This window comes from Pinus tabuliformis, chromosome 8 (genome assembly GCF_031772625.1).
Source record: "Pinus tabuliformis cultivar Carrire ecotype Pingquan chromosome 8, CPIR1, whole genome shotgun sequence".
Classification (NCBI taxonomy): Eukaryota; Viridiplantae; Streptophyta; class Pinopsida; order Pinales; family Pinaceae; genus Pinus; species Pinus tabuliformis.
In genome coordinates, this window is record NC_142294.1 from 817,918,262 (window position 1) to 817,943,292 (window position 25,031).

The following is a 25,031-nucleotide window of genomic DNA, read 5'->3' on the forward strand; positions in this document are numbered from 1 at the left end:
TTGAGTTAATCCTCTTAGTTCAAGGGCTACGAAACTGGAGGTTTGCACACTTTGTTAATATTTATGACTCTTATGAGGAGTTAATACATGGAGCTAACAACACTGCATTATTGAATGGGAAACTAATCCATATTCTTGATTGATAATCATACGATGAGAGAAGTAGTGATACCAACACCTGAGATCTGAAAGTTGTGCAGAAGGGAGCCCATTTTATTGATACAGTCAAACAACTTGTGATGTTTATACATTCAAACATGATTTCCATGGGTAAAACCATAGGCTTACGCCCATGGAAACTGAAGGGGAAATTCCATAAAATATGAAGAGAATGACATAAACTAGTTGGATGCTTTGATGAAAAATTAAGACTAAGGAAGAAAGAGTGATGGTGGTATAAAATTTGGGTGGTAAGGTAAGTTAACAGAAAAATTTGAACCCCTATGTGAGATGTAGAATCTATGAGTGTGAGTTACTCGTGTTCAGTAAAGTGAGCTTCTGTGTAAAACATAAAAATTTGTAAATAGTAGTGAAAAGGTGAGTAGAAGGATTTTAGAGATGAGAGCAGTTCTAAGTGTTGATGAGCATGTCTATATTTTTGTAGATAATCTAGTTAACTGAGAATCAAAGCCCTGGAAGTTTGAAGTTTATATTGAGAAGAATGAGCCTAAGGCTCTGAGTTTGAAAATGAATGAAATAGGTATTTTCTAGGAAAAACATGTTGGTGCTTACATATCAGGGAGTGGGTGCTTCCTTTAGGTTGGTACCTATAAATATCAAGGGGTTGGTTCCTCTAGTAGGCTGGTGCCCACAAATTGTGGGTGTAAGTGCTTCTAGCAAGTGGGTTCTTGAAAATAATGAGATGGGTGTCTCATTTTGGTTAGTGCTATTCAGTTGATGTAACAATAGATTGGAACGTTCATTTTCATAAAGAAAAACAAAATTTGTGTTTTTTTGCCTTAATGGGTTTCTACATAAATATCTGTGTCACATCGGATTTGTTTGCTTGATTTATGGTGTTGTGGTGTAAATGATTAGTGATAACATAAATAATCTTAAATATCATTTAAATTTACATAATATTGATTCACTTTCCATCTTAGTATTATCATGGTTTATAACAATTGGTATTAGAGTTGGTTCCTTCAATAGTATTCTAGAAAATTGAAGGTAGATCTAAGACGTTGGCTAACCAGGATGGAAATTCCATAAAAAAAGCTCCCATGTTCACTAGAACAAATAATTCTTTTTGGAAGGAATGAATGAGAACCTACATAATTTCTATTGGTGTAGATGTCTGGGACACAGTACAAAATGGCTATAAAATTCCAAATGCATTGGTTAGAAAGATGATAAGCTAGAGTTCACTAACAATTCTACATAAATGAAATCATTCCTAAGTGGTTTTCCTAAATATGATTTGGTTAAATTCATGCACAACAAAACAACCAAAGATATATCGGATAATATGTTGAGTTGTTATGAAGGTGACAAAAAAGTGAAGAAATCCAAGATCCAAGGCCTAAAAATGTAGTTTGAATCTTTAAAAATGAAAGAGGATGATGACATAGCCAAATTCTTTCTTTGAGTGGACAAAATAGTTAACACCATAAGCTGACTTGATGAAACTATGGATGACTTCTTTATAGATCAAAATGTGTTGAGATCTCTTCGAACTATATTCGATGCCACAATATTAACCATTTAGGAGACACAATATCTCAAAACATTCACGTTGGATTGGTTGTACGGGACACTGATAGCCTACTAAATAAAAATTTCAAAAGGGAAATATACATCAAGGGAAGTTTCCTTCAAAGCTGATAGGAAGAGCAAAGAAGATATAGGAGAACATATTTGTGCAACTGATGAAGAAGAGGCAAAGTTTGTCAAAATATTGAAGAGAGGATATGTAAAGTATAAAGGTAAGTTACCCTTCAAATACTTTAATTGTGGAAGAGTGGGTCATTATGCATCCAAATTTCCATACAAATAAGAAAAGAACAAACATGATCATAAAGAGAATAATGAATATAGGAAAGTAAAGAAGGAAAAAAAGTTTCAAAATAATATCTTCTATATTCAAGAAGACATCAATTCCTGAGAAGATGAGGAATTATCTGATGAATAAAGAACAAAATAAACAACTAAAGATTTTATGTTTTAGCCTTAGAAACTCTATATGAAGGGAAAAATGAGTTTTATGAAGAAAAGGCTGAAGTAGACCTAAAGGGAACTAATTATTGCCTTAACCGAATCCAAACTCTAGAAAAATAATAAGAAATAGAAGGAGATTCTTGCAGTATTTGAAGAGGAAAAGGATGAATTTGAAGATTCATCACTTCTTTTCTTGAAAGTAAAATTGGAAGAAGCAAACAAAATTGAAGAGACCCTATTACAACAACTAAAATGAAAAGGGAAAGGAGTGTGAAAGATGAGAAGAATAAATAGCCTCTCTTAGGAAGGAATTAAAGAAAAACAAGACTCAACTAAACAAGAAATTAAATTTCATTAAAGGATCCAACAAGATAGATCAAACTCGGAGTAGTTAAATATACCCTCTCATAGAAAATAGTTTTGGGTATGAAGGAGAATCAAGCATCAAGAAAAATAAAGATAAAGGACCAATCAACTATGTTAAAGTAGTCAAAGTAACAACCAACAATGTAGTCAAAAGAAATGAAAGGAACCCACAACAAAAAAAGAAAATGTATTACAAGAATTCGAAAAGTCATAGAAATCAAGTGAATAATTAGTAAAGACCTAATTTTTCTCTAAGAGAAAGTCAGAAAAGAATAAGCAGATCATAGCCTCAAAGGTAGTTTGCTCCCAAGTACCAAAATATTTTCAATGATTATTACTTTTCATGTACAAATTTTGGACACAAAGGTGTAGATTGTAGAGAATATATTGGAAACAATTAGATAATAAATAAAATAAATGAATCCTACTAGTCAAATAAAGATTACATATTTGTAAATTCACATAGAAATAATCACAGGGTCAATAATTTTTTTGGTCCCATATTTGATGATGTTGAATGCTACAACTATCATAATTATGGACATAAAGTAGTTGAGTGTAAAGCCAACAAATTTATATTAGCTTCCTAGGTTAAACAAACACAAGAAGAACCCAAGACCTAGAGGAAGAAAAAGTAAGAAAAAAAAGAAGAATGTTGCATTGTTTTATATGCACAAAAGAAAGGGATTCATTGGTATGTGAATAGTGGATTGTCTAAGAAAATGAATGGTGATAGAAGCAAATTATTGTCACTAAATGAAAGCAACATAGGAAGTGTCATTTTTGGAAATGATTCACCAAAAAACAACAAGGGAAAAGGAATGGTGTAGATTGTAGAGAATATATTGGAAACAATTAGATAATAAATAAAATAAATGAATCCTACTAGTCAAATAGAGATTACATATTTGTAAATTCACATAGAAATAATCACAGGGTCAATAATTTTTTTGGTCCCATATTTGATGATGTTGAATGCTACAACTATCATAATTATGGACATAAAGTAGTTGAGTGTAAAGCCAACAAATTTATATTAGCTTCCTAGGTTAAACAAACACAAGAAGAACCCAAGACCTAGAGGAAGAAAAAGTAAGAAAAAAAAGAAGAATGTTGCATTGTTTTATATGCACAAAAGAAAGGGATTCATTGGTATGTGAATAGTGGATTCTCTAAGAAAATGAATGGTGATAGAAGCAAATTATTGTCACTAAATGAAAGCAACATAGGAAGTGTCATTTTTGGAAATGATTCACCAAAAAACACCAAGGGAAAAGGAATGGTCAGCTTAGACAAAGGAAAATGTAAAGCTCAGAATATTCTCTTTATAGATGAACTCAAGAAAAATCTATTAAAGCATAGGCCAAATGTGTGACCAAGGGTATGATGTTACCTTTCATTCCAAAGGTTGTGAGATAAAGTATGAAAACATGGGGAAGGTAATAAAAACAATTGTAAGAACCTCAAGTAATGTGTACATATTCAAGGAAGAAAATGAGAATTTTTATTTGGGGAAGCTTGATGAGAGATGGTTGCAGCATAGAAGACTAGGACATTTGAATTTAAGCCGTAGCTCATAAAAAATGGAGCTATAAGGGACTTACCAAAAATTTCTAAGCTAAGCAACACAAATATCTATAAATCATGACAAATTTGCAAGAAATTATGACTACCTTTCAAGGCCAAAGAAAATTCATCAACCAGACCACTATTCCTATTTCATACAAACTTATGTGTATTTTCAAAAGTTAATACTCCAAGTGGTGAGATAAACTTCATGCTAATTAATGATTTTTATGCTAGGATTATGTGGGTTTCACTTCAAAAGGCGAAGCATGAAGCACTTGAGAAGTTCAAAATTTTTAAAGCCATGGTTGAGAACCAAACTGATTGCAAATTAAAGTGTGTAAGGTTAGATATGGCTGGAGAGTTCACTTCAAATGAGTTTTACAACTTTTGTGAAGAACATGGCTTAAGAAGAGAGTTCACTATTGCTAAAACCCCACAAACAAATGGTGTAGCTAAAAGATAAGAAACATTATTACAACAATTGGTAAGAGAAATGATGGATGAAATAAATCTGCCAAAAAATTTCTACGATGAAGTTATTCAAACAAAAATCCATATTTTAGATAAATGTCACTTTAAACCAAATAGTGACAAGATTCCCTATGAGTTGTTTTATAGAAAACTGACCACAATAAAAAATTTCAAAGTCTTTGGTAGCAAATGCCACATCAATAATATTGATGACAATATGGGTAAGTTCGATGCAAGGAATGATGAAGGAATATTTTTAGGATATTTTTCTAAGAGCAAGGGCTATAGATGTTACAATAGAAGGTTTGAAAAATAATTGGCTACATTGATGTAAAGGTGGATGAGGCGTTACCCATTAAAAGCCAATATCCAAGATTTATCAGTCCACCTAATCAGACTACCATAGAAGATGCATCAGATTAGCTTGAAAAATCAAAATAAGATGAAGAATAGTAGGAAGAATTATCTCACCCAAGTGTCGGAAACATTTGAGCACTACTAAGAGGGTAGGCGGTGAGGGGGTGAATCAATAGTGTGTCTTATTATCAATTTTTACCACTTTAAACTTCTCTACTGAATCATGCACCATTAACTAACAGCATATCATATCATCACATGAATATAAGCAATATAAGCAGCTAAATAAAAATCATGGGAGAAAAAATACACAACAAAATAATCAACCACAACCACAAACACCATCCACACAAGAGACACAATATATTTGGTGGAAAACCCTTCAACAGGCAAAAAACCACCCTTGTTGTTGTTGCAGTTCTCTGATTCTTTTATTAAGCAATTGTAGTCTTTTACATAGATTGTTGACTCTGATCAATAAGGATACCTCATATACAATCAACTGACTCCCATCAGCATGGAGACTTGATTCTATGAATCAGCTTAGAAGACTATATTCTCATGTTGGAGTTAATGCTTACATTCCATATTTAAGAAAGTGGTTTGTGATGGTTGAGGAATTCTCTCAACCACTCTCTCTAAATTAGGAATAAGTTGGATCTCAAAAACTCTATTTAATAGAGTGATCCCAATGTAATCAGTGTGTGGGTGTGTTTGCACATACACCATTTGTGCATAATATATAATTGTATTTCTGTGATTGTGTGTTATTTTAGCTGTTTTTATCATGGTATCAGAGCTGCTAAGATCTGAACCTGTGTTGTGAGGAGGGGCATCTGAATGTTAACTGAGCAAGAGATATTACATTCGAGAATTCATATGGTCCTGGTGATGACGGTGTGGACGATCAAGCTGTGGTGTTGAGGATTTCGGGAGATCGTTCTGCGTTTTACAATTGCAGAAGGACGGAGCAACCTGCGTATGCAGCCGACCCTTTCCGGCTTCCGAACGTCCAGAAGCCCCGGGGCGTGGCGATGCCGTAGTAGATCTTGCCGCCGTTGGGCTCCCTGACGCTGTCGGTGCTGGTTCTGCTATCGTTGGGTACTGCCAACTATGATGTGGTGGACTGCTTTTATCCGGAAATGCCCAGAGTTTATATGAATACAGTACCCATCGTGGCTGGCTTTGTGATTAGCAAAGCTGTTTGTTTTGTTTCCAACTACCCGGCGGGGATCGGTCACCCGGTCATGTTTCACAGGGAATCCATGTTTGGAATCTGATCGAAAGAGAAAGCCGAGGGTAAAAGCGGACCTACAGTGCGAATCGGAGCTATACTTTTCACTGAGTTTATTTCTTCAGATTCAATCTCCAGACGCAAAGCGAACCATTGACAGTGATGTCATAAGCTTGCTCGACAAAATCGATACTATGGATAATAATGAGAGTAAGCCAGAAGGGATTGATGCTGTAAATGAGCTTGATGGCGAGATCTGGTTCAACGCGTTTATAATATCTCTGGACGATGAAGTAGGGTTGAATGCACAAGCACATAATAATCTTGAGTCTTCGGATGAGAAGGGCAGTAATGATCAGACGGGTTCAATTAAAGAAGGGGAATTGATAGAATGGAATTCTAAAGTGACCAGCTCGATGTGTAATGCAGGAGACTTCAAGAAACACGTTGATGTGGGCACGGAGCTTGGTTTCTTAGCAGATAGTATTTCTTGCGATGAATTTGGACGCTTGTTACCTCTCCTTTGCTTGTGTTGGGTGGTATTGCGGGTAAGAACAGTAAGGCTGAGTTTCAGGCTCCTTGCCGCACGACAAAGTATCCCAGAGAAATTCCACTTTTGCCTTGGTACAGAGGAACATCTTAGCTACACGGCCAAAATGTGTGGGCTCCCTTCTCGTGGCTGTCTCTGTCTATATCTGCTTTAATTTAATGTTTTCTGAGATGTATCTCATTTCTTACGACGTGTTGTCTATTTCAAAAATAACTAGCAGTTCAACTATGTGTCCGATGCCAGGAATTAAAGATCAAGTAGTAGTAAGGCTCAATATGGATGGTTGTCCAGATAGTATGGCAGTTGCGGATCTAGGGAAGGATCCCTCATTAGTGGTAGACGTGGAAGTGGTTTCCTAATGAGGTTATGCGACAGATTGGGGATGCTGTCCAGTAATTGACTTCGGGAGGTCCTTGATTCGGGAGTTGAGGAAGAGAACTCGGGAATCCAACTTGCCAACTACACCTTTCCGAGGGTTATGAGGCAACTTGATGGAGCATCTACTGATAAGCTTGATTATTTTGTTATTTTCATGTAATGTAATCATTAAGGGGGGATGTTGGAGTTAATGCTTACATTCCATATTTAAGAAAGTGGTTTGTGATGGTTGAGGAATTCTCTCAACCACTCTCTCTAAATTAGGAATAAGTTGGATCTCCAAAACTCTATTTAATAGAGTGATCCCAATGTAATCAGTGTGTGGGTGTGTTTGCACATACACCATTTGTGCATAATATATAATTGTATTTCAGTGATTGTGTGTTATTTTAGCTGTTTTTATAATCTCACACGGATCTACGGACTAACATTCGTTGAAAGCCACCAATATCAATTGATCCTCGACTAACTCTAGTTGGATTGAGAAATTGCTCCTTTCACTAAAACTTTACAATCAATGCTCCACACCCATGAGGTCACTACTCATATACTCTATGTGGACCTAATTTCATCTATTTTCATATTGGATCCCAAGACCTTCTACCCAACTTGATTCGGCTCTACAATACAAACTCTAGTTGCAAGACAATCTCATCAAATAAAATCAAATCACGACAAATGTATGCTCTCCACTCTACCAAAATAGTGGCCACAATCCATCCAACAATTACTAAACAATGACATCACCAACAACTAAAAAAAATCTCATACACAACCATAATAGAAAACCCTCAATGTCAAATATAATTGTTGCATACTAAAATTAGCAACATACAACACAATGGCTATGTGCCAAATTTGTTGGGTTGTGTTATTCTTTCCATGACTAGCCCACGTAGTGAATGGGGTGGTTAGAGGGGGGATGGAGTCCCCCATTCGTTGTGATGATTGCATAGTGAGGGGGTCATAGGGGGTTTGAACGGGGTGGGTAGCCCCCCTCTACGAGGTCCCGGGTAGTGCCCTGGGGAAATATTTTTTTGGACCCTAGATTAGGTTGGGCAGACCTACCTATGGTTTTGTGCATGATTTTCACACATGGTTTTGGATGTGATGGTTTTCGGTCCATGGTTTTAGACGCGATGGTTTTCGGTCCATGGTATTTGATGCTTCGGCATGTATAAATATGTATTGTAACATTGAAAGGAACATAATGAAAAATCACGCTGGTAGTCCCGGTTTGGGAATCTAGTGGAAAATCTCTGTATATATGTGTCTTATGTGTTATGCTCTCGCATTGTTTATTTTCTATGTTTTATAATTCATATGCAGGTAATTTCTGTGCGGGGTTAAAACCTACATTTGGTATTGGAGTTGTTTTTTCTTCAAGGGGATGCCTTTGTTGCTGAGGGGTTTCGCTCAGGCTTGTGGTAGACCCTGTTCAGTGGGAGATCTGCGAGATCGATTCTGGTGGTGAAAGAAGAAGGCGAGCAGTGGAAAGATGGAGATCGAGAAATTTAATGGTTAGAGTTTTGAGTTGTGGAAACTCATGATGGAGGATCTGTTGGTGGATAAAGATCAGTGGATCACGGTAGATCTGGGTACTAAACCAATGGGAGTGTCTGATGAAGAATGGAAGAAGATGGATCAAAAGGAAAAGAGCACAATACGATTGTGTCTCAGATTCACTATTGCTGAATGTATCAGGGGAAGCTACAATGAAGGCTTTGTGGGACAAGTTAGGGACTTTGTACCAATCTAAGTCTCTAGTGAATAAACTATTCATATGGAAAAAGTTGTATAACTTGAGGATGAAAGATGGAGACTCAATGATAGAGAACATGAATATGTTTAATACCGTGGTAAGTCAATTATCATCTGTTGATGTCAAAATTTCATATGAAGATAAGTGCATTAGTTTGTTTTGTTCTCTACCAGATTCGTGGGATAGTCTGGTTATTGCAATAGGTATCAGCAAATAGGTATCAGCAAATGGCTTGCAGTTTGATGAAATAGTCTCATCCTTGCTAACGGAGGATATGAGATAAAAAAATATGGAGAGCCAGAATGGTGATGCCTTGTTTGTATGAGGACGGTTCCAAAACATAAACAAAAATAAGTTATCGAATGGGAGATCTAAATCTCCAGGAAAACCTATAAAGGTGGTGTGCTGGAAATGTGGAAAGGAAGGACACTACAAAAGGAACTGTAAATCTAAAGCTCCTGACAAAGGAAAGGGATCTGATGATGCTACTTCTGCAGAGGTGAAAACCACCTTAGATGAAGGTGGGATGTGTACCTGGCTTCTTCAAGTACACATGTAGATCATGAGGCATGGTTGATTGACTTAGGTGCATCCTTTCACTTCACTCCCCATAGAGAGTGGTTCTACAAGTATGAGAAATACGATTGTGGTGATGTCTTCTTAGGGGATGATAGGAAGGCTATAATCATTGGTCACGGAAAATTAAAGTAGAAGTTGCAAGGTGGAAGGGTTAGAACACTTCCGAGTGCTCTACATATTCCTGCATTGGCCAAAAATCTAATTTCTGTAAGCAAGCTGGATGATGCAGGTGTAAAAACAATGTTTGAGAAGGGTACCTGCAAGATGGTTCGGGGGGCACTGGTATTGATGCGGGGCGTTCAAATTGGAACTATGTACAAGCTGCAAAGTAGCACTATTTTTGATGGGTGCAACAATTCTATGGTTCCTGAAAGTGGAGCAGAAAATCTAGTAGTCTCTGGAGAGAAGACCATGATGTGGCATCAAAGGCTTGGACATATTGGAGAGAAGGGCCTTCGAATACTTCGTGGTAAAGGTATGGTAGAAGCTATGAGTAATAGCTCTTTGGATTTTCATTTCTGTGAAAATTGTGTATATGGGAAGCAGAATTGGGTGAGTTTCCCCTCTGGTGGTAAGAGTGCGAAACAAATATTAGAGCTTGTGCACAATGATGTGTTTGGACATGTGAATGTTCTATCACTGGGTAATTCTGTGTACTATGTATCATTTATAGATGACTTCTCAAGGAATACAAAGATATATTTCCTTAAGAAGAGAGCTAAAGTCTTTGATAGGTTTAAAGAATTTAAGGCTCTGGTGGAAAACTAGACATAGAAGAAGATAAAGGTGTTGAGGACAGATAAAAGTGGAGAGTTTTGCAATAAGGAATTTGAAGAATTATGTAAGAAGTGTGGTATAGCACGACAGAATACTACTCCATATACACCTCACAAAAATGGAGTTGCAGAAAGAATTAACAAGACGTTGATGGAAAGGGCAAGAAGCATGCTGAGTGGTGCCGAGTTAGGACAGGAATTCTGGGCAGAGGTAGTTGAGACAACATGTTACCTGGTCAATAGATCACCTTCATCAGCGTTGGAGGATAAGACTCCACAAGAGGTATGGACTGGTAAGAAACCATCTCTTTCACATCTGAGGGTATTTGGATGTGATGCATATATACATGTTCTAAAGGAGAAACGAACCAATTTGGATAGTAAATCTGAAAGGTGCATCTTTATTGGGTGTAAGGATGGTTTAAAGGGTTATACCCTTTGGAACCCAGTAATAAGGAAGGTTGTGTCCAACCAAAGGAGCTTGAGAAGGTAGAGTTTGACCTAAAGGAGGAAGAATCAGACTCTATAACAGAGGAGGAATCAGAAGATGAAGAGCCACAAACTCCGGGTGTGAGAAGATCAATTTGAGAAAGAAGGTAGCCATAAAGGTATAGTCCATCTGCTTTCTATTCAAATTTTGCTTTATGTATTGTTGTTGATGATCCCAAAACTATGAAAGAAGCAATAGATTTAGAGGATGGAAAACTCTGAAAAGAGGCCATGGTTGATGAAATGGCATCTTTGCACAAAAATGAGGCTTGGGATCTGGTGGAGTTTCCGGCTAGAAGGAAACTCATTGGCAGCAAATGGGTGTTCATAAAGAAGACAAATGTAGAAGGAAATATTGAGAAATACAAAGCTCGGTTGGTAGAAAAAGGTTATTCCTAGGTGCCGAAAATTGATTTTGGTGATATTTTTTCTCCTGTTGCCAAGGTAACTTTTATTAGATTACTTTTATCTGTTGTTGCTACTTTTGATTTTGAGGTAGAACAGATGGATGTGAAGACAACTTTTCTTCATGGGGATTTGGAAGAGGATATCTACATTTATACGGGGACTTGGCTTCACCCGAAGCAAAGTAGATCACTGTGTGTATTTTAAATTAATTGGTGACTGTGTTATTTATCTGGTCTTGTATGTGGATGCTATGTTGTTGGTTGGAAATGAAAAAGAGATTATCCAGGATTTGAAGACCCATTTTTCCTCCAAATTCAACATGAAATATCTTGGTGTTGCAAACTATATTTTGGGCATGAAAATTAAAAGAGATCAAACAAAGAGGAAGCTCTGGTTAAACCAGAGGATGTTGAGACAATATTGTAGAGGTTTAATATGCAGGATAGTAAATCGGTGAAGGTTCCTATTCCTATAGGTGTAAAGTTATCTACTGAATAGTGTACCAAGACACAAGAAGAGGAAGAGGACATGTCCCGTGTTCCATATGAAAGTGCAGTTGGTAGCCTGATGTATGCGATGGTTTGTACTAGGCTAGACATTGCACATGCAGTGGGAGTATTGAGTAGGTTTATATCAAAACTAGGGAAGGAGTACTGAACAACAGTGAAGTAGGTTTTCAGGTATTTGCGTGGCACTAGTGATTATGGTTTGTGCTACTAAGGAAGACCAGGATTGGACAGAGTGTTGGATATTCATGGATTTGTTGATGTAGAATGGGTTGGAGATTTGGATCAGAGGAGATATACAAGTGGTTATGTGTTTAACCTATTTGGAGGTGTAGTAAGTTGGATGAGTAAGAAACAATATGTAGTGGCACTATCAACTACAGAGGTAGAATACATGGCAGCCAGTCATGCAAGCAAGGAAGAAGTTTGGTTGCAGAGATTTTGTTCAAGTATGGGGTTAGTACAGGGAGCTATAAGGATAGACTATGATAGCCAAAGTGAAATTTTCTTGGCAATGAACCCTGCATATCATTCAAATACAAAGCACATTGATGATCAGTATCACTTTGTGAGGGATATGATAGAAGACAAAAAGGTGTTGCTGGTAAAGGTGGACACTTTGAAGAATACTGTAGATGCATTGACAAAATCTTTGAGCTCTGAGAAGTTTTCTTGGTGTAGAGTAACAATGGGCATTGCAGGGTTGGATAAATGACTAAGCTCTTTTGTGGGCCCCTATGGAAAGAAAACAACAAGTGGGAGAATGTTAGGTTGTGTTATTCTTTCCACGACTAGCCCATGTAGTGAACCCGGGGGTTGGGGGGGGTGGAGCCCCCCCTTCGTTGCGCTGATTGTGCAAAGATGGGGGGTGACAGGGGGGGTGGGTAGCCCCCCTCTACGGGGTCTACGGCAGCGTCTCGAGAATTTTTTTTTTGGACCCTATATTAGGTTGGGTGGACCTACCTATGGTTTTGTGCATGATTTTCGCACATGGTTTTGGACGTGATGGTTTTCAGTCCATGGTTTTGGACGTGATGGTTTTCAACGCATGGTTTTGGACGCGATGGTTTTCAGTCCATGGTATTAGATACTTCAACATGTATAAATATGTATTGTAACATTGAAAGGAACATGATGAAAAATCAAGCTGGTAGTCCCGGTTTTGGGATCCAGAAGAAAATCTCTGTGTATATGCGTTTTATGTGTTATGCTCTCACATTGTTTATTTTCTGTGTTTTAGAATTCATATGCTGGTAATTTTTGTACGGGGTTAAAACCTACAAAATTCATTAGCAACTCCTGTAAAAAAAAAAGTGAGAGTCACCAAAAAAATATACTCCAACAGCATGAAAAAGCTCTCCAAACAATCTCTGCTACAATAGCCTCAAATATGATCTGAATACTAGTGCACTTCTTCAACAATTTGCTCCATTCACTTCCATTTACACTCACTCACTGAAGCAATTCTTCTCACAGCTAGTTATGAAGCATACTCACACTATGTAGGCTTATCTTCCTCACATACACTAACCATCAACCATCACTCAACTCCAAAGTGAAGTATATAAAACATGAGGGGAGAAATTGACCTTAGGAATCGGATCAAGAGTGCACAAATTTGATAAAATCAATCCACTAACACCACTATTTGTGCACTAGAGGTGTTCACATCATTTGATTAACCTTTCAAACTATTTCCAATCATTACAACTTAATCTATAAGTCTCTGGGAATTTCCATGCCAATTTTAATCTAATTTGTGCGAGGAATGCAAAGGATTTTTTGTGAGAAAGCCTTAATTGTTGGCACAACACTAGTTGATTTTGACTAGAGTCATTCAGTCACATGGACATGCATGTCTCCCAGTGATTGGATTGTCTCAGTTGCATGCATAAGCTTGCATGGGAGAGACTAGGGTAGAGCATAAGGAAAAAAAAACAAACCCTTAACTCAAAACCTTTGCCACATATTGGATAACCTTATAAAACATTTGTACATGCCTCCAAACCTCTTCCAAGTCCTTTGACACCTCTGCAAATGAATCAAACTTGTCTCCTAAGTGCCACTACCAAATTTACCTAAAGGGACAATAAAAAAAGTTGGCAAGAATTCAAACAATTCCTCCACTCTCCAACAACATTTGCACAAGCTGCAACACATGTGTACACTACTAAAGCATCTCTGCACCATCATCATCAAGCCAACACACTATTGTTTTGGAACATCATCATCAAGCTAACACACTATTGCAAAAATTCATCCTCATGAGCATAAGCATGGAGACCTATATTAAGATCTATTATGCCAACTCATCAAGGGTGGAAAATCCATCCATGAACACCATACAACCAACAAGTTACACCAATGTCATCAATCCATGTATACAAGGCATCAAAATGTTGAAATCAGTGACATCATCTGACCATCATGAGTGTGACATAAGAAGGTTGGAATCAATGCCAAAACAAGTATCCCAATGGAAACACAACTGGTCGCAACTATACCAGAAGTATGGCATCAATGCATCAGCTAGGCTACATAGGGTTGAAATCAATGCCAACATGAGCTAGTTCCATCATAAACCAATGTCAACATCAACTAGCTAGAATCTTACACATCACAATTTCGACAATCTCCCCCTTTGGAATTGATGGAAACCTATTGTAGTAGCAAGTCTTCTACTGCCCAGCAGTCCACTCAGCTAAGAAACTGCACAAAGCTGATCAGCAGGCCAACCTCCCAACATTAGCGCAGTTTTTCCCGTTAGCATCTCCTGGTAGCTGACTGCCAGTTCCCTCTAGGAATTGCATAGATTTTGTTGCCAAGCTTTAGTAGCTGATTTTCAGTTCCCTTCAGGAATTGTGTAGTTTTTACTGCTAGTAACCCAACATCTGATTGCCAGTTCCCCTCAAGAATTGTGCAGTTTTTGCTACCAGTGTCTCGGCATCCAGCTGCCTGTTCCCTCTAGGAATTGTGCAGTTTTGGCTGCCAAGCTCCTACTACCCGGATGTTCTGGAAATTGTGCAGATTTTGCATGCCTAACCTTCCCGCAACTCAGATTGTTCCTCCCAAAAGCTGTGTAGTTTTGTCCTTCAGTTGAACTAGACCCTGCAAATAGTCACTATTTATCCAGATTGCCGATGTTCATCACATAGTGACTCTTGCATATTTTTCATCAGTAGTGCTCAGAGCCTCCATCTTGCCTTGCAATCTTGTTACCTCTCCTAGTCACCTGTATTCGAAATGATCATGCATCATGGTAGACTAGGAGGTTTTTGGATTTGATGCCATCTCGTCATGAGTGATTGCATGTACAAGTACACAAACAAACATGGTGCAGTGATAAATGGGATGAATGAAGGGAGCACATGCAGAAGGATAGGTTCACCAACAGACGAACAAACGATGCATGCGAAGAGATGTGCTTGCAAACGGATGATCATGCAAAGATGTGTTCGCGGATCGATGGATGAGAAAACATGCAATATGTGTCACGGACGGACAGACAGACAGATGAACACGCGATTTTTGCAAACGGATAAACCTGTAAAGCCTTCCAACGTACAAGCAAGGAGCAATGTGTGAAAGTAACATCAAGTGAACCAACGACCATCGAAGACTCTGCGCACTTTGCCATGTGGAGGTGAAGCTATGACACAACATGAGGACATCCATCACCCAACAACACTGCAACTCGACATGCACACCAGCAACAACCCAAATGTACCAACACTGTCATGTCGAGTCATGTCATCGGTCATGTTGTCCACATCTCTATTGTGGGCCCTACTGTCAATAAACGTAATGTAATGTCGAAGTCCAAGAGACCCACTTGTTGTATGAAGAGTCATGTATAGTCGAAAAGTCATGGAAGTCAAACAGTGATGAGGGTAGTCGAATAGCCACAAGGGTCAGTTTCACCCTCGGCTATAGTACCCCCTCATTTGTACATGCAAAGGAATTTTCACCTTAGATCCTCCCACATAGCCTTGAGAGTCTATAATATTTTCTTTGAGGAGTTAGTAGTGGCTCTATCGCCCCTCCCATGCGGTTAGTGATGTATGGTGTAACGATGTGTCTTGGAACTTTCAATTAATTTAGAAGCCTGCTAACATGCCAACATGTTTTCACACATGTATTGTAACGGTTGTAACACTAATCTTGAACACTTGTAATGCATGTTGCTTTAACATGTGTTTAACACTTGAACTCATTCACTTGTTGTAATACATATCTATTAATGAAAATGTGTTGTATATGTTGTTAACGTTGTCTCGCCCATGTTGGTTACCTCCCCAGACATCAGACATACCTTTCACATCAAACTTTCTATAAAAACCGTTGCACTTGTGCGAACTCATCTGCTGAGTATTGTTCGTGTTATTGTCCCTTGTGTGGTGTGACGTCTGCATCTGTGTGGACTATTCTTCCGTAAGCTGTGCACATCCTGTTGTGTTGTGTGTTCCTAACAGAGTTGGGGCTTCCTCCCAACCAACTTGGGATTCACTCCCATCCTATCCCTCTACAGTGAAAGAACCATTGACACAAGTAACACTAGAAATCACCAAGCACACGAACCTCTCTTCTCGAAGAAAAAGTAGACCACTCTCTTGTGTTGAAAAGTAAGAGCTGAGGCAAATCTTTAAGATAATGGAAACCGTGCCATCATACTGGATGGTACTCTCACACCAAACAATGTGAGGTCTAGTTGGGACTTCATACCAGGGTGATCCCCTGAATGTTGGTAGGTCCAACATCATCAACATTTCTGGTGCTAGAAGGAGGGAAACGAGTTGTATCTGGCTAAACATCCTCTCATACTCACTCATCAACCATCTGGTCAAGGAAGCAATTCAAACACCCTCTCACCTATGCTCAACTCTGCAGTTGGTTACTTCTCACCTCCTAGGACTGAACACAAAATTTCATATCATCACCTTCGCTCTGTTCGTCCCATCACTCGCCAGTTCACGAAAGCAGTCAGATTGATCCTAGGCATACAACATCTTCCATATGCATCAAGGAAGCCAAAAGCCACTCCCATAGGGATTTTTGTATCATCAGTGGAAGAAGTAGTTCTTGCCACACTTGAAGGTCTGGCAGAAGCTATTGAAGACGGAGAGGAACCTCCTATATTTTGACAAGGGGAATGAGACACCCTTGTGATCTTGGGATTAGACTCCGGTATAGGAGGTAGAGGGGAAGGCAGTAGAGGAGGTGGAGGTGGAGATGAATGAATAGACTCAGAGCCAGAACCATCAGATTCTGAAGGAGAGGAGGAGGAAGAAGAAGAAGAAGAAGAAGAGATGGTTGACAAAAATATGGAATGGATGACTTAGGGACCATTGGATCTCCTGGGTGTCTTGCACAAGATGTAAAAGCGAGTGGAGAGAATGAACATCAAGTTCAATGCTGATAGCACGATGAAGGCAGATCACCATTTGGACAACTTCTACCTGTAGCTGCAGACCCTTCAGGTATGGTATGATGATGTATCATGTAGGTTGTTTCCATGTACCTTGGATGGCAACATAGCTGCATGGTACCACAACCTTCCACCAAACTCCATATAGAACTGGGGTGCATTCAAATGCATGTTCTTGGAAAAGTTTGCTGATGACAAAACCCCAACTATGCTACTCAAAGAATTGGGAAGCCTGAAGATGGAGGGAAAAGAAAAGGTAAATGATTTCAATCAGAGGTTTACACGAATATTGAACAAATTTGCAGTGGACAACAAAAATCATGACTCCATCACTGTTGATTACTACACATCCGCACTGCCTAACATCATTGTGAAGTTTGTCAAATGAGCTATGAAAACAACACCCTTGGAAAACTGCGAAGAGACTATTGTTGTTGAGAAAGACCTACACACGATTGGAGTCATCAAGGATGATGAACCAGCAAAGGGCTCCAGAGATGCGAGCAGGAAGTCCTAAGCAATGGCAAGAAAGGGTAGAGACAAGGAAGCAAATGATATTGAAACCCTCACTTGCCTCATCAAGAACTTAACAATGGAGGTGTCTGAGCTCAAACAATGGAAAATGGACACATCTACAAGCAACCATCTGCCTAGACAGAGAAAAGGAAGCAGCTCATCAGGTAGCAACTGGTACCCTCCAAAATCTACGCAGAGCTCTTTATTTAATATTGAACAGTTCGCAGATCTTGAGCTTTGTTCATTCCATGAAGAACATCACCCCAAGAATTTTTGTTCAGACTATAAGCAAGTCGCAAACTCGGTATATACTCATACACTCAATGCAGAGATCAAAATGTAGGAGCAACTGGATGACAAAGATAATTACGAAGGTATTACACCTGATGAAGCATCAAGTTCTAGGCATGCAGTGAATGTGTATCAGTTCTCGCAAGCAATGCAGAAGGTGAACACCAAGAAGCAGCCCCAAAAGAAAAATGACCAATATAATCTCAGGAGTAAAGGGGCTCCCCCTACACTTGGGGAAGTGCAAGAAAAGATGAGACTGCTGATGAGGAAGGTTGATCCACTGGCCACCCTAAAGAAGAAGACACAAAACAAGTCCGGGAAGACAACGACAGACAAGAGTATGTCCATGAGTAGCAAATTGTAAAACACTCAGCTGGATAGCACGAACATCCATTCTACCCTGGAAACCTTGGTGAGTCTATCACCTCTGGACAACAACATTGTATATCACATGAAGAAAACTCAAGCGAACATCAGTTTGTTCGAGTTAGCTAAGATCCAAAGTCAGCGAGACATCCTGTTGCACGCATTTTGACAGATAGAAATGGACAATGCAACCTCTGCCAACAAGGGAGAAAGCACGCCTCTCAGATCACTTTCTACTGTACTCAACGCATTCCATATGGAAGAAGCAAACTCAAGTTACCCTCCATTCTTGTTATCATTTGAAATTTTTAACTGCAATTTCACAACTGCTTGGTTAATTCCGAATGGCAGCCAACATCATTCCACTCTCCATTGCAAAAAATACCAATGCACAATGGAGAAAGACATATGTGCGAATCATCCAGCTTGATCGAACATCGATACCATCCATTGGTGAACTGTGAGATGTGATCATCTAACTATCTCATGACAGTCAAGTCCGCTAATGCATCAGCATAATTGTCATGGACATGCCGGAATAATATGATCTACTACTTAGTAGAGACTAGTCTAGCAAGCTGGATGAATATTTTTCTATGGAATGGTCACAGATGTGGCTTTTGTACAAGGGAAAATGAAACCAAATCTGAGTGTTATCTGAGAGGTATATGAAACAAAATGTCAATCCCACTAACGGTGAGAATAAACCATTAGACTTCCCAGAACTCATATTCGGCAACTGCCTGCTTGAAGCAACATTGGGGTGTTATCCTGCACGGCCAGCTCCAACCCCACTAAGCACACCATTGGGACTCCTTCCTTGCCCACCTGATGGTTATGAAACATGTACAATACATTGTACCAGTAGTAGTAGTAGCAGTAGCAGTAGCAATAGTAGTAGTAGTATACTAGCATGACAAATGGTTAGTGTATAGAAAAGTTGTGGACCCTGTACTTTGACGGATCAAAGACACAGGATAGCTCAGGAGCCAGATGTGTCTTGATCAACCCATATAATAGGAAGCATCTAGTTTCAAGTTGCTTGGAGTTCGAGTGCATGAACAACATTGCTGAGTATGAAGCACTCGTGTTGGGCTTGCAAAAAGCCATCAGCCTCAATGTGGTCGAGCTCAAAGTGGTAGGTGATTAAGAGATAGTGGTATGATAGGTACGTAACACCATTCACTGTTTGTCACCACATCTGAAGGGTTACTATCAATAGGTATGGCGACTAATCTCTAACTTCCAAGCATTTAACATCATTGTTGTACCATGCACGCATAATGCAGCTGCCAATGCTTTGGAAAACACAGCTTCAAGAATGTCACCGATTAGGGAGATTTAATATTGAAATTTTTTATAAGCCATCTATCCCAGACAACATAACTAATTTATGTGTGTTTAATGATGATCAACAGATACTACATTTCATGGCCAATGCTGACGTCTTCAAAGATGCAATGATAGATGATGATGAGCATGAGCACTCTTTGCAAGTAGAAGTTGGTAATAGGAATGGCCACCTTATCACAAAATATGTGGCAAAGTTGGAAAATATTTATGACTTGGAAGAACATTTTCACGGGCCAAGGAATAACAAGCCCCACAATTCCACCATGATGCATGAACTAATCAATTTCGGAACAGAACAAGATCTGAAGTTCATCAATCTTGGTACATGTTGCATACAGCAATAGCGGTAAACCTTTGTCTGCTTGTTCAAACAGTACTGAGATGTTTTTTCCACGTGGACATATGATGATCTAAAAACTTATGACACGTGGATCATCCAACACATCATCCCGATCAAAGAAGGGGTCAAGCCATATTAGCAAAAGCTGAGAAAAGTACACCCGTCACTTGAATCCCTCATATAGAAATAGCTCACCAAGCTGTTGGATGCATGGATCTTATACAAAGTTCATCATTCCACATGGGTTTTAAATCTTGTTCTTGTATGCAATAAGTCTGGGGAAATTTGCTTGTGTGTTCATTTCCAGAACGTAAATTGCGCCTCGGATAAAGACAACTACCCCGTGCCATATATGGATCACATTCTACAAATAGTATATGGGGCACATATGTTTTCTCTTCTCGACAGACTCTCAGGATACAATCAGGTTCTAGTAGCAAAAACTAACAGACTTAAGACTACTCTTTGTATGAAGTGGGGAACATTTGCTTACAAACGAATGTCATTTGGGCTTGTAAATGCAGGTGCAACCTTTCAATGCACCATGGGCATCGATTTTCATGGAATAATCAGACAGAACGTAGTGGTATACCTCAACGATGTGGCTATGTTTTCAAGAAGACGTGAGGACCACATATACCATCTAAGAAAACCCTTGAGCAATGCCAGAGATACAAGATTTCCTTGAATCCCAAAAAGACCATATTCGCAGTGTTTGAGGGGAACCTTCTCAGACACATTGTTTCATAAAATGTGATCAAGGTGGATGTAGACCGGGTTCAGGCTATTACACAGATCCCTCACCTAGATAACAAGAAATCTATGCAGTCCTTCGTGGGAAAGATAAACTTCCTCCAGCAGTTCATCTCAGATTATGCACAGATAGTCAAGCTCATGTAGGACATGATCAAGAAATATACAGTCTACAGCTGGGCAAAGAGGGAAAAGTATTCATTCGCCTAGATCAAGCAGGCCATTGCAGAAGCACCTACACTCTACAACCCAAACTTTAAGAAATATTTCTTTCTATACAACTTCACCTCTGATAATTCGCTCGCTGTAGTTCTCACCCAGAAGGATGAAACGAATGATGAACGTCCCATCTCCTTCATGAGTGCAAGAATGCAGAGATCAGAACTCAACTACCTCATCGTTGATAAGCAAGCATATGCAGTTTACAAGGCGGTGAAACACTTCAAGCCCTACTTGTTGAAGAACCAGTACACAGTCTTCCTCCCTCACCCAATAGTCTGCACATTGCTTGTACAACAAGAAATGGGTGAACGACATGTGAACTCGATGATAGGCTTGCAAGAGTATGATCTTGAAATCAATCCAGTTCACATGATCAAAGGACATGGGCTTTGCAGAATTGCAGCTGAAGTGGTACATGCACCAGAGAGTGAAGAAGAGCTCACTAGCTGGGAGTAGGAAATTGAGATGTACGATATAAGGTGAGCAACACCCACTGAAGATGAAACCTCTTGGTACACATATGTGTGCCAGTACCTTGAGCACGACACCATACCCTCTCACTTTTTCATTAGACAAAAGAGGGTATTGTGCCTTAAAGCCTTAGCATATCAGTTGGTGCACGAAGTGCTTTACAAAAAGCACAGTAACAAAGTTTTGCTCAGGTGCTTGGAGGCACATGAATCAGAGAAGGTACTTCAAGATCTGCATGATGGATCCACTAGGGGTCACTTTACGGGAAACACGACTGCACATAAAGTTATGCAAGATGGTTTCTACTGGCCCAAATTATTCAAGGATGTGCATTCTTATGCTCACAGGTGCTTGGTCTATTAACGATGCACCAACAGAACACGAAGATCAACAACCCCACTGCACCCTGTTGCAGTGACCGAACCATTCCAACAGTGGGGCCTAGACATCATTGGGGAAATCTTCCCACATTCATCAAAGCAACACCACTACATTCTAATAGCAACTGATTACTTCACGTGGTGGACAGAAGAAGTTTTGCTCAAACAAGTGAATGAATAGGAGGTCATCAGCTTCCTCCAGCAAAACATCATCTCACACTTCGGTGTTCTGATATCACTTTTTTTTTATAATGCAACATACTTTTTGTCTTTGAAACTCTATGATTTTGCATTACAAAATGGTATTGTGCTAAAACATTCATCTAACTATTGCACACAAGGAATTGATCTCGTAGAATCCATGAATAAAAACCTCATATGCATAATCAAGAAGATCATTTTCTCTGAGCAGCGTAACTAGCATACTGCCCTGATGAATGCATTATGGGCTGACCGTGTAACACCCAAGCCCTCTCTGAATACCTCACCGTACTTCCTGGTTTATGGTAAAGAAGCCATCCTTCCACCAAATATCTACTTTCTTGCACTTCAACTTTCCCAAGAATCCCAAGGCAAGCCTTGCCAGCTAGTTCAGTGTAGGATGGATGCTCTCCATAAGCTTCAGGAAGAAAGGATGAAAGAAAAAGAAAAATTCACACTCCACCAAAATCATATCAAGATATGGTTCGATAAGAATTCTATAGGGAAAGCTAACTTCGATGTTGGTGACTTATTTCTAAAATGGGATAAGTCCCATGAGTACAAAGGAAAACATACGAAGTTCCAGTCCTCGTAGATTGGTCTGTACACAATCTAGGAGAAACTTGGCCCACACATGTACTGTCTGCAATCACTTAACTTGAGGTTTGACAACCTTCCTATCAATGGCCAAGGTCTCAGGCATTACTTCAAATAGGTCAGGCCGCGCCCGATGTCATGTACATAGTCTGCTTGCTGTTTTTTGTTTTAATCTTGTTTGCCTCAATTACTATCTTTGTTTTTTATTTAGTTTGTTCTGGTTACTATTTTTGTTCACATTTGTTTTGTTTTCTTGATACCTTACTATTTTTGTTTCCGGAAATAAGTGCTGCCAATTACTACGTTCAGGATTTTGAATAGAGTATGTGGCTGAGATTTGAAGAGACTTGTGACCCTACAGCACTTGGCCAGTCTTGTGTCTGCTTTCTATGTGATTGGTTATAATCTTCGGCCGATGAATTATTGACAGAAAATACGAACTGTATGCAAGGGAAGTTTTGGTCCAACCATGAACCTATGTCCAAACTGGGAAGCCCCATGCCTGTACTCAGACTTCTGCTCTATGTGTTCAATCTCATCCAACTAGTAGAAACGAAGAAGAGGAAAATCTAAATGAGAAAACCTATGTTAGAGGTCTTGCATTCTTATTTTAAGGAACACCCTCTTCTACTCTCAATAAGTTGGGATCCCTCTTCCACCCCAAAAATAAATAAGTGCCTATGCACAGTCCTCTTGAAAAATATAAAGGCGAAAGAAGAGAAAGGCTTCCTGGACAGAGAGGTGAAGCATGCAACTCCGCAGGGGTACTGACCAGGCTCGCTGTCAGTGGAGCAATTCATGTGTTCCTGTGTGACTCTGTCGGGGTACTGTCTAGGCCTGCTAGTAGCGCAAAAATTCCAGGGATGAAAACTTATACTCTGAAAATCTACAACTCGCGAGCTAAACTACCCTTCCCGAACTCAAAACAGTGTGATCAAGTTGAATTTTTGATTGTGTTTGACTGAGCTGGAAAAAGGTGAACCATGTATGACCATGGGGTAAGTGGGGAAGTCGAAGTAACCTGCACATCAATTCAATAATCCCTGGGAGACCAAGGCTCTATGCTATTGATGAGCCAAAACAGAGAAGCTGGAGTTCTACCAGTGTGTTGCCAAATGTTGTAGTGGCTATAATCACCCTCCAAAAATTTGACCTGCACCCAATTTTGGAGCCTCCCTTGAGAGTTTCACTTGATGACTGCACACACTCGGGTTCACTCCCTGAGCTCATGTGAGTTTTCACACCCACCTTGCTTGATCATTTCACCCAAGTTTTTGCATGTTGATGTCAAAGTCATGCTTGCGACTAGATCCCGGTTATACTCAAAGCATTCACTTCATGTGTACTTACTATGTTTGCTATGAAAGACATCTATCTCACTCACACATAGAGTCACATACACTGTCGCACAAGCGTCGTCACAATTGGCCAATGATCAATCACAAATGTCGCGCTTGTCACTCACACTGTCGGCTAGTCATGTTGAGCATGTGTTTTTGGATGGTTTGAGTCGTCTCGTCATCAAGTCATGTAAGTGTGTGTTTGCAGGATCACACATGCATCTTTCACTCATTCACACACTTAGTCATTTTGTTGAAGTTCTGACAACCAGACTCCACTATGACAGCCAGACTATCTTCCTGTCATCGACTTGATCGAATGTCGCCTAGAATAGCATGAAAGCACCAAGAAAGTCATTTCAAGTTGCACTGCCCACAAGCAAATCAATCAGCCTTCATGCTAGTCCACCAGAGAGTTTGACCCAGTAGCTACCCTAGGACTAACTCACCTCAAAAATTGCACAAAGGCTGCAGACCTTGACCGCTCCCCTGACTGAGAAAATTATGCAGACAGGATGGATAGAAACCCAGTGCCTATCCCTGTCTCCCTTAGAAAATTGCAAAGTTTTTCCAACCATCCCTCCCGAAAGTCGACCAGTTGCTCACCAAGAAAATTGCGTAATTTTCATGAGCAAGTCCTCTACTGCCCAACAGTCTGCCCAGCTCAGAAACTATGTAGAGGTGATCAGCTGGAAACCCTCCCAGCATCAACGTAGTTTTTCCCACCAGCAGCTCCTTACAACTGACTGCCAGTTCCCTTTAGGAATTGCACATTTTTTGCTGCCAAGCTCCAACCACTTACTGCTAGTTCCCCTTAGGAATTGTGTAGTTTTTGCTGCCAGTGACCCAGTAGTTGACTACCAGTTCCCCTAAGGAATTGTGCATTTTTTTCTGCCAGTGTCTCGGGAGCCAGCTGCCAGTTCCCTCCAAGAATTGCGTAGTTTTGGCTACCAAGCTCCCACTACCCAGACATTTCGGAAATTGCACAGAGTTTTCTTACCTAGCCTTCCCACAGCCCGGATTTTTACTACTAAAAACTGCACAGTTTTGTCCTCTAGTTGAGCGAGACCCTGCAGACAGTCATTGTCGATCTGGATCACCCATCTTCATCACGCAGTGACTCTTATGCAATTTTCATCAGTAGTGCCTAGAGCCTCCATCCTGCCTCGCAACC